At 33.0% G+C, this 15,495-nt stretch overlaps 1 long non-coding RNA gene across 1 annotated transcript; it reads right to left on the bottom strand.

The window, feature by feature from the left end:
- Positions 1-13,276: 13,276 nt before the first annotated feature.
- On the bottom strand, positions 13,277-14,209 carry LOC117240494. Its single transcript, XR_004494712.1, has 3 exons — positions 14,041-14,209; positions 13,666-13,733; positions 13,277-13,295 (listed from the first exon to the last, which is right to left on the bottom strand). It is a non-coding gene; the product is annotated as an uncharacterized LOC117240494 (long non-coding RNA).
- Positions 14,210-15,495: the final 1,286 nt, after the last annotated feature.

Raw genomic sequence — 15,495 nt, 5'->3', positions numbered from 1 at the left:
CATAAATGTGAAAACTGAAACTCTAATATAAAAGTTTAAAATCTAGAAATCAAAAATCTAACGATTTTTTAAATATATTAGTCATTTGTTTTATAATTTGGTATTAAGACTTTAACACTTTTTTTATTTTAATAGAAGAATAATCTTAGAAAACCCTAACCTATGAAATTTTCAATCAAATTGTGTTTCTTAATCAATAGTATTGAAAGCAAAATATACAGAATACACATAATTCAAGCAAGATATGTGAAGTTACTTACATTCTTGGCTTTTGAGCCATCGTTGGAGCATTCCCAAAAAGACAAAGAAGTTTAAGCTGTGATATGTCTATAACAAAACAGAAAATATCATTAATATTGTTAATACACAATGATAAGCATGGAAATTTAACAACAATAAAGACTAAACTCTGATAAGTATATAAATTGAAACTCTAATATAAAAGTTTGAGAACAACATATTCACTGATTTTTGATACGTATCAGACAGTTTTATTGTACCTTAATGTTAAGATTTTAAGACTTTATTTCAATTAAAAAGGACATTTACAGCTTTCTAAATTATCAATCGTTTTATTGTATAATTAACAATATTTCACAAAAAAATATATAATAAATAGAACAAATTGAAATACAATATGTAAAACTACTTACATTCTTGAGATCCTGCAGAGGCTTTGTCTTCTTGATGCACTGACTCTATTATCGAAAAAGAATATTCAAAAGAATATAAAATAAGACCACATTACCACGACCGCAAAAATTATAACCGGCGAACAAGAGCTCTAATGTCGCGTAGAAAATTGTTTGATAAAATTTGACTACTTTCGCGTGTGATTATTTAATTGAATTTAATCAAAACGACCGTGATTGGAAAATATTGAAAAATACTTTTGCGGAGCAAACACTGACTCTACAAACCGCATTGCACGCGGTCAAAAATATTCCCTAAAAATAGAATTGTTTATGGGTAGTGTGGGGTGGGATGGGATGGGGAGGAGAAAAGAAGCGAAATATAGTTTCGATGTCTTTCATCTTTTCTCTATCAAACGTTTATTTAGAAAATAGTGCTACTTTTCTTTTACGTATGAAAAATATTAATTTAAAATTACAAGATATTTCTAGATATCGAACAAATGTTTGCGAATACCATGAATGCAATGTAAGCAGTTGCAAGAATTATACGATGAATGTTCGTTACTAGAATATGAGATATACACTCCACTAATACACTAGAATACAGTTGAAAATATTTGCAAGATTTCGAAAGTTCACAACTAAATATACTTAAATAATACTACAGAAACGCATGCGAAATTTTGTTTTGAAGTACTCGAGTTTACTTGCGCGTCACCTCTATCAAAAAAAATATATGTTACGAAGTTAAAAAATATAGTAATGTATAATGCGAAAAACACAGTAATGAAAGTAATAAAGAACCGACGCCACCAATAGGTTATAATACGTTACAAACCTCACGCAACGCTATCGACGTTATCGGTACGAAATGAGACGACTAAATGACTCTTTGTACGTTAGTTTCGCCGAGTAACTTACAAAGTGTGAGGGAGGGGGAAGGGGGACACAAGAGCCGGTGGCACAAGCAGCTACGCAGTTAACGATCTAGACAAAGAAATGTATACATCAACAAAAACATTCCTATTCTACGAAGCACTTTCTTTCGAATTACGCAGCAGGTATCTTTCGGATTGCGCAGCACAATTCTTTCTCTACGTCGATATTTACAAATATCGTACAATAATTCGTAGCCCTACTGGCAACATCACAGACACATTTGTCTAACTTATTACTTTAGCTACCTTACTTTATAATCTTAATTTCGTTAAACAAAGCAAGATTGAAACAACAGCATGGAGAAAGTGAAAAATTACTTAAAATTACTGTTCCGCAATGACGCAGTATGCAGATGAAGTCTTAAGCGCTTTTTGAGTGCGTATTCGCTTTTAATACTAATATAAAAATAATAAAAGTGAAACGATATTTATTTTTAAGTCCAAAATGTAGTAAGAGAATAATTTTTTCACGGGTGAAAGTTTGAAGTCCATTGATATTTTCTCTATATCATTTTTATTATCACGACGTAGTACCTGAAGTTTTGACCGATCTAATGATTTTTATTCTTAGAAATATCCTGAATGAACGGGGAATTAAGAAATGTGTAATGAAGGATATAAATAATGGCAATTAATTATGGTGGAGGAATCAACGAAGAAAAGTTATTTTGCTAATTATTATACGAATGAATATTCAAAATGTCGCTCAACGACTACTAAACTATTTAATTAACACTAACCTCACCACCCCTAGTCAAATGACTGGTTTAAATATCTAATTTAAAATTGTACATTTATCGTTATATCTTTTGTTCATTTAGCTTTACGTGAATTTTTATATTCTCCGACTAATTGATTTCTCAACTTTTAAAACCAGTTATTTGACCGGGCCTGGTGAGATTAGTGTCAAAAGCCAGCCTGATATTTTCTTCAATTTCTGATCTTCGGTTGATTTTCAGTATTTTGCATTCACTGTTCACCAAAAATTAGATGTGACAAACGAAATGCAATGTAAGACTTGCTAACGTTTAGGTCATGTTGCTTCTAATTGCAACGGACTGTCGCAGCGTTAAATTCAACGATGAATTACGATCCAGATGCCAGTATTGATCCAGATTTCTGTATCGAAGAAAGCAAGGATAACACAAATCAACCTTGTTGCGTTTCGTGTAAAAGTTTTGGTCATCCTGTTCACATCAAGATTGCTCTCTCAACGCTTATTGTCAGTGTTAAAAAGGCAATGGCAAAAGAGAATGTGGAATATTAACGAAGAGCGAAACAGATAAATACGATTCGTAAGTATTAGTAGCGGAGTAAAACGAACTAAAATAAAGTTCGCAATAGTTAGAATCAGAATCGCCAAGAATACTAGTTTCTTTATTATTTCTGTTTATGCAACTTGTTCAGCAAAGACCGAGTTTACCAATGAATTAGACGTACTTGTATAATTTATATCATATATATTATTATAGATATTATTTCTATTATTATATATATATATTATATATCTCTTTAAATAATTGTTATTTTATTGCAGGAGATCTCAATTTCGAACATATGGAATTTGGCAATTTGCGTAACAATAATCGTAGAGTTTTTTTTATTTAATTTTGTTGTTCTCCTCGGTTCTATATGAACCGAAACGGATGTTATATTTCGAGATATTAATATAATATACATAGGTTTTGTATTGTTTTATATTTGGCTTTTTCTATCCGATTGAGTTTCTGTTCCCTTCGCGTATCCTACGATATTTAGCTTTTCATGAGTGAAACTGTTCGAAAGAAGAAGATATCTGAAGAGATACAAACGCGAAGAAATGAGGAGTCAACGAATGAATGCATGACAGCCAGAAACAGTTGCAGTTTCAACTTCATAGATCCTATATCGCATTTTGTTCCAAAACCACATCATTCATAGATCTTGTTATCATCGATTCAAGAATGAATATTTTAGATTTAATAGATAATAGCTTTGTTAGTATCTCTAGATAAAGCAGTGATCATCTGGCGCTGTGATGCAGGATTTTCTTTAATGCAGGTTATAATATTCTCCTTGATAATGAATCTGTTGATTCTAACACGAGATATGAATTTTCATAAATTCATAAATTTTCAGAAATTCAATTCGGAAATTCTTTCGAGACTTTATCGATCGAAACAAAAACTGTTTATACCAAACAGGCGACATTTATCTCTCGATGATGTGTGTACATCAGGAAATCTGTCCTGGAATTGATAAAGTTACTTCCAAGATTTTTAATAATGCGAATCAAACAGGTAGATACATCGATTCCTATACACTGCATCCCAAAAGTTAAAAAGTAATTGCCTTATATTATTACATAGATTTCGACGTTTAAATAGCATCCATGCTCATAATACTCATTCTGAGTTTCACAAACTTTTTATTGGAACTTAAAAGACAGTGTGTGTTCTTGCGTTGTTACTAGGGCTCAAGGCATCCAACGTTTTATTTTTTATCTCGGTATCTCGGAGTACATATCTCCACTCTTGAAGCTTTATATTTTGTTATCTCGGAGTGTATCTTCATATTTCTTCAACGTTTGTGCTAACGTTGTATTCTGCAAAATTAAAAAATTACAGAAAGAGACATAACGAAAGAGCTACGTAACCCAAAGAGAAGAATGGAAAAACGTTTGGACTACAATGAAAGATCGTTAGAACATTCGTTATAGCGTAAGTATCCCATAGCATTTCTCGATCCCTTTCGTTTTATATTCGACTCTTTTCGAATTATAATTGATTAATTATTATCAAAACTAATTATTAAAAATTGTTGTTAAAATTATTATATTATTTTATTGGATTATATTTAATAGTTATAATTCACTTAATTATAATTCAGTAAAATAATGAAAAACAAAAAATGTCGTGCATCTACTATTTCCTCATAAAATGAAAGTAACTTTTGGAACAACCTAATAATTTAGCTAACTTTTAACTGTTATAACTTTTGAGTTGAGATGTTTAGGGCAGGTCTTTCTAAACTATGGTAACATAATGTTGTTATATCTATATTTAGAGGTAGGATCGCCTTAGTTATTACTCTATTATTCGGATGGAAAACACCACATTTCTCGGAGTCGAAAAACCTTTATTGCACACACTTGGAAGGGACACGAACGAATGAACGAAAAGGATGTCTTAAACTATCGATCTGGTCTATCGGCCGTGTCTAGTAACATCTTCTAGTTATTCCCTTTTGTAACTAGCCGTCAGCATATAGATGGCGAGCGAGAACATACGCTGTCATTTTCAACACATAATTATGGGACCCTGAAAATTTTTGCGATTGTCACACGTCAGTGAAACAAAAAATGTCAATCATCTGTCATTAAAGAATCAGAAAGAACTGAAAATTATGTTTGGTGTTGTAATATCGGAAAATAAAGATGGAAATTTTTTCCCGATTGCTCACAATTTATTAATATTAAATTGGATATACAAATATAAATTGGACAGAAAACGATATTTATTTAACTTTACAGTTATTTGGTCACTGTCGTCACAACGAATCTAACACACACACACACACTCTCTCTCTCTCTAACAACTCTATCAATTCTCTCGACTCTACTCTTCGGTGTCTCGATTAGGGGGGGGGGGGTTAAAATTTTTTTTGCATTTTTTAGTTGAATGCATAACATCTTAAGAATATTGTGTCAAAATTTCAAGTCGATTGGAACAAAATTGACGAAGTTACGAGTATTTTGTACATGGCGGATTTTATTACCTACCCGATCCAAGCGTGCTATTGTTACTTCGCAGACGTTTTTTTCTCCATATAATACCTAATCTTACCTCCAGATCTATTTATAGTACTTAACGACTTAAGTACAAACCTCCTTATACCAGTACTGTATATTTTGTCAGTGTAGAGTAAAAAATTTAATGTAGGAGTAAATATTCAATTTTCATTAAGTTTTGTGTTAAATTATTACTAAAATGCCTAAAAGTTACTAGATCTGATAGACAATCAACTAGTTCGAGATTATAGCGACCTAGAAAAATTGCACCGCCGCATAATACGAAGGCACTTTAACAAGTAGCGCGTCAGATAAAAAAATATAAGTGACCGTTGAAGATCAGGTTACGAAAGATCGTGAAAAATATTATAGGATAATTGATTTTTTATTAGTCTTTTCAACAATTTCTACGCTAGTGAAGAGGTAAGCCGATAAAATTCGTTTATGAACGTTTTATACCAGATTTTTTAGTGTTCAAAACTTTAAAGCGTTTTCCCCACAACTCACGTTTTCAAAGTCGGTGCCCTCAATTACTTCAAAACTACTGCACCCATCCTTTGAAATTTTGAAGACTATTTCTGTACATAATTTGCCAGGTAACGCTACAGAAACTTTTCAAATTTGTTAATTATTTTTATTTTGAAATAACAAATTAGCCGAAAATTTTCGCACAAAATCGCGTTTCACCCTTCAAAGTGTTCGGAAAAAGTTAACAATTAAAATTTCGAAAAAAACCTTCGCAGCGTTACCTGGGGAAGGCTGTTACCTAACGAATAAACTTCAACTTTTTGATTTCTGATGCTCCAACACCAAGTTCTGAGGGGTACTGCAATTATACTTTTTTCCGAGACCCGTCCGAATAATTGCTGCCATTGCCGTATTTTTTAATATTTCTCCGTGAAAATTTTACACAATATTCTTCGAATGTCATACTTCAATGTACTATTGATTTTAAAAAAGAAATTTTAACTGTATCGTCAGAAAAAATTCACAAAAACATGCCTTTTTTTGTACGAATTAACCTTAACCCCCCCCCCAGCTCTATCAACTCTACTCTTCGACGCCTTGAAAAACGAAACCGTCCTTCTCGTCTAACGTTGTCTATTGTTTTCCTCACACCTATGTAAGAACTAGGTGACTTTAATCACGTTGGCACTCTTAAATGTAAACGAACCACAGAAAGTCGACGTATACGGTCTTTATCTATTTTCAACCGATTTCTAGTTCAAACTACCTTACGATATTACAGTATCATACATTATAAACATTGGAAAAAGTAACAAAAATTACAATCACTGAATTCCAAGGAATTCCAGGTTAGTTAAACAGGCGATTATAATCCAGTAACATTAAAAAAGAAGGAAAAATACTAAGCTACACGAATAAGTATTTAATCAGTAGATTTGTTATGTCTAATGTACGATTAATGTATTATGTTATGTTAATGTACAATTTTGTGGAAAATATAAAAAGAAAATTCATATACACTATCAAACATACGTTTGTGTACAACTCTAAAACTAAAACGGAGCCTATTATATGTATAAGAAAAAGTTGTTCAGAATGACGATCTTGACAACATATTTCTTGGTCATGGAAACAGGAAGCTAGCTTTTCGATAGCTCCACCATAGTTGCGGATGTTTCGAGTTTTCGACCAAGCAACTTGTTTGTGATAAAAAACTTTTACGCGATAAGTCATATTGGAATAAAAATTACGATGAGTATAGTGGCGGAAGACAAAGACAGACGATATAACGCGTGGTACATGCTCGATATAGCTTAAATTGTTCCATGTTTACGAAGAAAATTCTGACTGAGGTCGGTCTAATGGAACACGCGGATAGGCGACATAGTGGAGATTCCAAGGAAGCAGCATCGTTCATCCAAGGCGGATGCTGCCATTGGAAACGAAAGAAGACGAAGACAATCTACCAGGAGAAGCTGAGAAGATTCGCCATCCGCGAAGCAAAGCGCTCAATGAATTTTGAACTTACGAGAACGAGTAATGCGGGGCGCGCTTGAAATGGCAGCAAACCCCGTTCTCGATCCTTATGCCTTGGAGCGTGATAGAAGGAAGAACGAGGTTTACGACGGAAGGAATCTGTGGAAACGATCGACCTTCGATAGTCCTCGAACGAAAATAGTGATGGCTACAACACTAGCAACACATGCTCACTCACCACGATAATACGATGCAATTCCAAAAAATTGACAATTTTTTTATGAAGATGGAAATGCCTAGCTGAAAAGATCCTTTTATCTCGTAATGCGGTCTAATATAAATTGTTTATAAATTTTTGTTAATATAAAAAGTATCGTTGGATGACAGTTAAAGACTGGAAAGTGACAAGTGTAATATGCAAATTAAAGAAATTAATAATGATGATTTTTATCTAAAAATGTACAAAAAAGAAGAAAATTATTTTCTGCGTCAAATAAGCAATCAAATGTTCCGGCACAAGAAAATAGCACAGACATGATATCGTTTAGTCTTGATGTACACAATTGGAATTCCTGAAATATACCTTCTAAATGGCTGAAATAATTTATGGAGAAGGGAACAGTAAAATGTTAACATAAAGTAAAAACGAACAAAATTGGGAACAAAATGAAACGTTAGATTACAAAAATTGACAATTTTTTGTGGAAAATGGAAATGGGGTTTAATGTACATTGTCGGATGACAGTTAAAGAATAAACACTGACAAGTAAAATATCTAAATTAAAGAAATTAAAGAATGAAAACCTGGCGGGCTCATATTTGCTTAGTTGTACAGTTTTCAGATTTTTAACACCTTCAGAGGCTCTCCATCCGATTACGTAAATCTCGAACTCGCGACTTGAGTCAAATAATCTTCCATGTTTATCTTGTAATCATCAGAGAATTCTTTTCCGTGCCTTTATTAGAAATTTCTTCACCCAAAAAATTCATCCAAGAGAAGAGCCAAAACCAAATAGAGCTTATTGAAAGTAGGTTATTCAAAGTTTTCTTTCGCTTAGTTTGCATTTTTTTTTACAAGTTTTTAGGATCATTTCCAGGTGGCGAGATAGAATTTTATAATTTTGTTTTGCCTATTTTTCGATCAATACAATGACGAATCTGGAGCGTTTCGTAAAATATCATTTAGACCAAAGTCACTATGAAATCAGGTATTTTATTAGAAGAACGTTACGTTCTCATAAAGCACGTTCATCCCTGGAATACTAATGTGGTATTATAGAAGCGCAAAACAAATTCTTCTGATGTATTATAATGTTCTTTCAGTACTAGCATCGCCTGTAGGTGATCGTCTTCTCTCTTTAGCAATTTACAGCTACTGAGAAATAATCTCTATGTAATTACTGATTTTTAATATACCATATCTTGTATTTATGATAATTAAACGTACTATGCGTTTATTATAATTTATGAAAAGTAGTTCTTACCTTAATTTATCTGTGCCTCTGAGCAAAAAAGCATGGATTTTACGTTTAAGCGGCTCACAAACAGAATTCAAAGATCATCTAATAAAATTAGAAAATACAACTTTCTACTTAATCAAATTCTAACACGAAAGGAAATATTTGAATCTTAGTATATCATGTAAGATTGATACTTATTGCATTTATATAAATTTATTTAATTAATAACATTCTACAGTTGTCTTAAATTAATATAAGTGCAAAGTTAAAAACATTCAATGCATATTGGTAAATTGAACTTTATATTTCAGTGGAATAACTTTTCTCCCCCTATTAAAATTATTAATTATTAGTATTTTTTATGAGCATAGCTACCATAAACTGTTTGCAGAAATAAAAAGTAAGAAGCGATTCAAGTAATTTGTTAAAAGAGTGTCTGTCGTTAAAACTATCAAACGAAGCAACAAAAGTAAAGAGAAAGGACTTAGAACTGGATGTTATTGCTTAACCTTGCTGCGATCTTCAGGTTTTTGTCCTTATTCCTTTTTTTTCAACTTTGCTGACTTTAACTTGCTTTGAAAGTATCTAACAACATTGTTACGCATATGCTTGTTTGCGTTCTCTTAGCATTATACCTTTGACAAAAGACTATCGAAATATTTACATATAAAGTCTTTGGTTCTTTTTTATTCAGTAATGTTAAGACACAAGTTAACGATGGAAATCAATCATAGAAGGGAAATATTTCGAAACCTTGACTGACAGCAAAGTCGAATAGAAAGATAAATAAACATAAAATTACGCTATGACAGCTTTGTTCTTGTTCGAAATTATAATAATTAACCAATAAGGTTTCTGAAACATGCTGGGCATATCGGCAGTGGATGCTTATGGTCTACATTCCAAAATTTAGGGACGCGTTGCTACAAAATTATATTACACGATGTATACACTAGATGTTACATATGTAAATAAAAGAGAAAACAGTTCGAAAAAGTTTGTTTGCAAACGACACTATCGTCATATATGCACAATTTGTGCTAAATAAATAACTTTAATAGAATGTACCGGATATTTGGACTAACAGACGCCAACGATACAATTACGATTATTCTGTATTTTCGACTTCTTTTTCGCGTAGAATCACCCCCTTCCGCTTGTATCACCAAGTTACCAACCACCCTGTATATACTGTACAAAAGATATACAACGCGGAGGATGCCATAATGTGGTAGTAACAATCTTTCGTGGGTGAAAAGATTTCAAAGATTTTAAGGTCGTCTGCATTTTTGCTAATTATTTGCCCTACTTTTTTTTATGTCTAGTATATCAGAGCGTGTTGGGACGATTTCAACGACACCCAATACAAGGTAGTTCGAGGGTAAATAAAAATGTAGGCAACAAATTTTACGTCGTAATAAGTGTCCGAAGTAGAAGAAATAGGTTTCTGTTTATATCGATGGAACGTCGGAATCGGCAGGTCGCCGAAGTCCGTATATTTTTATCCCCTTGGATTACTTGTAGCGCGTGTTGGCAGGAGACATAGTAAAAACTGTAAATAACGATCGACATTGCTAAAACATTTTACTATGAAAGTGGAATTTTCATTTACTGAGCAAGTATGTAGATATGCTGCATGTGTATGAAAAGACTCAGCAGAATCTAGTAACGTCACAAGCACCGTATGCTGAACCCTATCCAGATTGCGCCCACCCTTCATGCTGTATGTGTCATATGTAAAAAATTAAGAAACACTGAATGCTTAAATACACGAAATCCTAGACGCCGTTTAGAAAATTAGGACAAAAATGAGAAAGAAAATTATTTTGTAAATTGTACATTGTAATGCGTACGAATGATAAGTTTTCCTCCATTGGAGCTTATTTAAATTTTAATAATCATTCTTCTCTTCCGCCAAAATGTTCATGTTCCAAGTTGTTTGAAATACTGAAAATGTCACATTAAAATAATCGACTAATTATTTAGATAACAGGTACAATTTGTGATACTTTGAATGCTGGTACGTAACTTTTGTGGAATATGTTAAAAAGAATCTTTTCTTTCTACATGCAATATAATATACATTTCTGCAATTATAGAATCTAAAAGCAGCTGCGACTTCTCGCGATTTGCTTAGTTTTATAGACCGAAAGTCATAAAGACGCTCGCTTTGAAACCTGACGCTTTTTCTCATTAAAATTATGTAATGACCCAGTTATTGACCTTTATGTCCCAATTCATGCAAAATACATCGTGTCATGAGTAGATCCTATTTTTGAGAAACAATTTTATTTCGACCAGGTATCAGCTTTCTGTTTTTAGATTACTATATTATTGTCCTTGCACTATTATCCTAACGTTTAAAGTGAAACGTAAACCACGATAAATTTCTTTTACGTCAATACTGTTTCGCCGGGAGGAACAAAAATTGTGAGAATTTTCGTAGGTCGTTTTATGACACGCACGTTCAGAGACAAGATGTTAACTTTCAAGCCACGATCTTGCCATTCAGAATGATCTCTTTCAACAATAGAATAGTTATCTGCAATATCATTTTGTGATATTCAAAGTTAGTTAGAATTTCTTTTCGTTTATAGAATCGCGATATTTACGAGTATGCTATAAAACCGATGCTACACAAACTTCATTTTTAATATAGAATAAAATGACACCGAAAAGAACGATTATTTTATTTCCATTAAAAGCGGACAATGCTTTAAAAAAGTGATATTGGACGCTCTTCTTCCAAATATCGGGTTTCCCCATTACATTATAATGTTACAGCAATGAAAGTAATTACGTATGGTTACTCTAATTAATATTCCGTCACGCCTTAAAACAGAATAACTTTTTTAAAATTACGGTAACGACATAGTTTCACTGTCGATATAACTATTATGTACTTGAACTGGGGTGATCGCTCAAGTAACTGGCGTTTCCCCGAGCTGTCTCCACCCATTCTCGTCTGGTTAGTTTGTGTTCTAGCCCGTTACGTCCTTCCCTTTCATCGGCCAAAAGAAGAACTACTACTACTACTACTACTACTACAAATACTAAAAGCGAGCATAGTGACAAAGTAGTAACAAGTATGACTTCCCATGCCCTGGATGATCCAGAGGTTGAGGAGTCATTGATAGTTGTCCTCTTCTATGGCAGTTTGCCGGGTCTCTTCGGCTCATAGCCCCTTCTTCCTTCGGGCGCAATGCCCGCTGAAACTTACATCTAAGCTCGAGACTTTCTAAATAGCAAACCAAAAAATAAAGTACAAAGGTGAAATAAAAAGATAAATCGCGGAAGCTGATCCAAGTACTCATGGATGAACAACGATCATATAGCGATCGCTGTCTGCTCGCACGTGCATGCTCGAGCAATATTAACGTTCGTTTCGAAAACCACTCGCGATCACGATCACGAAATTCGAAAAATCGACGGGCAAAGGCAGAGACGACGACATGTTTCATTCGCGCCAGTTCTACCGACGATTATTCGAATGAAATTCTCTGAAATAGATTGGTCACTCGAAAACGCGTCTACCCGGCCACAGGTCCACCTCCACGGATTAAACTTGAAAATCCTGATCTGAGAAGATGATTAGTTTGTGTAATTTTTATTTAACGGACTAACGCTCTTTCATTTTGTATTTTACTACTTCGATTCTGATTAACTCTACTTCATTAATTTAATAGTAACTAAGTAACACTACTGTATTAATTTAATAAACCAGAACAAAATTTTAATATTGCAGAGAAGGTAGCGAAAAAGACTGAGACTCGATCAAATGGAATAACTGACTCTAAATATATTACTAAGAAAGAAATAATCTCAGATAATCTCTTTATCAAAGCACATAATCGAAAATGCAGAAGCAGTGTTCAAAATTATTGCTTGGATTAACTGATATTTTAAATTCTAGGAGAAGTGAAATAAACGAACGCGACTTATTCCCTTAACCTACGATTTATGTTTGAGAATGCCCGTAATATTTACGTTTGGTCCGATCATCGTACTGCGGGCTATGCCCGTAATATTTACGTTTGGTTCGATCATCGCACTACGGGCTATGCCCGTAGTTGTAGGTTAAGGGGTTAATATTGTCACGATTAATTCATTGCTAAAGATCAAGTATATTCGTGTAGATATTTGCCATTTGCAAATATTCATACGGAATATTAACATGCATATTTATAAATAACGCGAATATATTCTCAAGTGTATATGTTTAACTTAATTATTAAAAAACTAATTATTATCATCGCGCTGTGCAAGAAGACCTATCTTAAACTAATAAATTTGAAAAAAAGAGCGTTACTACTCACGGGTATAAAAGATACCCGCGTTCACTATGCTGGCAAAGAATTCTACGTAATACAACCAGTCACCCGTGCCGATTCGGCAGAAGAACAGAAATGCATGCGACTCACCGTTCGAAGCAGACAAACAGAGAACGTTACCGTGGATGCTGCGCTATCCCAGCGAATTTCATCCGGGAGACTAACATCAGACAGGAACCGTTGAAAGGCTAATAATAGAAATGCAGACTGCGAAAAATCTGTTACGAAACAAAACAGGATGAGTGATCGCTGACTATTTGAAAAGTTGGAGATAATGAAAAATGAAGGTTTATTAACTTTAGTAACTTTAGCAATAATAAAGATTGAAATTCTAATAAAATTTGATAAGTATAAAAACTGAGACTCTAATATGAATGTGTAAAATCTAAAATAATCTGTAGTATGTTAGTCATTTGTTTTATAATTCGGTATTAAGACTTTAACTCTTATTTTATTTTAACGAAAAAATAACCTCAGAAAATGCTATCCTCCTAAATTTTCAGTCAAATTGTATTTCTGCATTGATAGTGATCAAAGAAAAATATACAGAATAGACATAACCGAAAGTAAGTATGTAAAAATACTTACATACTTGGCTTTTGTGCCACTGTTAGAACACTCCTGAAGAAGATGACGAAGTTGAAGTAGTGATATGTCTATAACAAAACATAAGATATTAAAATCGGTAACACATAATAACAAACGTGAAACTTTAGCAACAATAAAGACTAAACTCTAATAACTATGTAAATTGGAACTCTAATATAAAAGTTTGAGAACAACATATTCAGTGATTTTTGATGCGTATCAGCCAGTTTTATTGTACTTTAATGTTAAGATTTTAAGACTTTATTTCAATTAAAGAGGGCATTTACAGTTTTCTAAATTATCAATCAGTTTTATTGTATAATAAATTTATTGTATAAGAGAACAAACTGAAATACAATATTTAAAACTACTTACATTCTTGAGCTCCTGCAGAAGCTTTGTCCTCTTGAGAGATGCACTGACTCTAATACCGAAAAAGAATATTCAAAAGAATATGAAATAGGATCACATTACCGTGAGCGTTAAAATTATAATCGGCGAACAAGAACTGTAACGTCGCGTACAAAATTATGTGATAAAATTTTATTATTCTCGCGTGTGATTATTTAATTGGATTAAATTATTAGAGTAATAAAAGACCGACGCCGCCAATACGTTAGAATATGTTGCAAACCTGACGCAACACGATCCATGTTATCGGTACGAAATAAGACGACTAAATGACTCCTTGTACGTTAGTTTCGCCGAGTAACTTACAAAGTGTGAGGGAGGGGGGAAGGGGGACACAAGAGCCGGTGGCACAAGCAGCTACACAGTTAACGATCTAGACAAAGAAATGTATACATCAACAAAAACATTCCTATTCTACGAAGCACTTTCTTTCGAATTACGCAGCAGGTATCTTTCGGATTGCGCAGCACAATTCTTTCTCTACGTCGATATTTACAAATATCGTACAATAATTCGTAGCCCTACTGGCAACATCACAGACACATTTGTCTAACTTATTACTTTAGTTACCTTACTTTATAATTTTAATTTCGTTAAACAAAGCAAGATTGAAACAACAGCATGGAGAAAGTGAAAAATTACTTAAAATTACTGTTCCGCAATGACACAGTATGCAGATGAAGTCTTAAGCGCTTTTTGAGTGCGTATTCGCTTTTAATACTAATATAAAAATAATAAAAGTGGAACGATATTTATTTTTAAGTTCAAAATGTAGTAAGAGAATAATTTTTTCACGGTTGAAAATTTGAAGTCCATTGATATTTTCTCTATATCATTTTTATTATCACGACGTAGTACCTGAAGTTTTGACCGATCTAATGATTTTTATTCTTAGAAATATCCTGAATGAACGGGGAATTAAGAAATGTGTAATGAAGGATATAAATAATGGAAATTAATTATGGTGGAGGAATCAACGAAGAAAAGTTATTTTGCTATTTATTATACGAATGAATATTCAAAATGTCGCTCAACGACTACTAAACTATTTAATTAACACTAACCTCACCACCCCTAGTCAAATGACTGGTTTAAATATCTAATTTAAAATTGTACATTTATCGTTATATCTTTTGTTCATTTAGCTTTACGTGAATTTTTATATTCTCCGATTAATTGATTTCACAACTTTTAAAACCAGTTATTTGACCGGGCCTGGTGAGATTAGTGTCAAAAGCCAGCCTGATATTTTCTTCAATTTCTGATCTTCGGTTGATTTTCAGTATTTTGCATTCACTTTTCACCAAAAATTAGATGTGACAAACGAAATGGAATGTAAGACCTGCTAGCGTTTAGCAGATGCAAGTATTGATCCAGATTTCTGTATCGAAGAAAGCAAGGATAACACAAATCAACCTT

Source organism: Bombus vosnesenskii, unplaced genomic scaffold (genome assembly GCF_011952255.1).
Source record: "Bombus vosnesenskii isolate JDL3184/JDL3185 unplaced genomic scaffold, Bvos_JDL3184-5_v1.1 scf7180000014700, whole genome shotgun sequence".
Taxonomy (NCBI): Eukaryota; Metazoa; Arthropoda; class Insecta; order Hymenoptera; family Apidae; genus Bombus; species Bombus vosnesenskii.
Note: the sequence above shows the minus strand (reverse complement) of the source record. Positions and strands in the feature narration are given on the sequence as shown.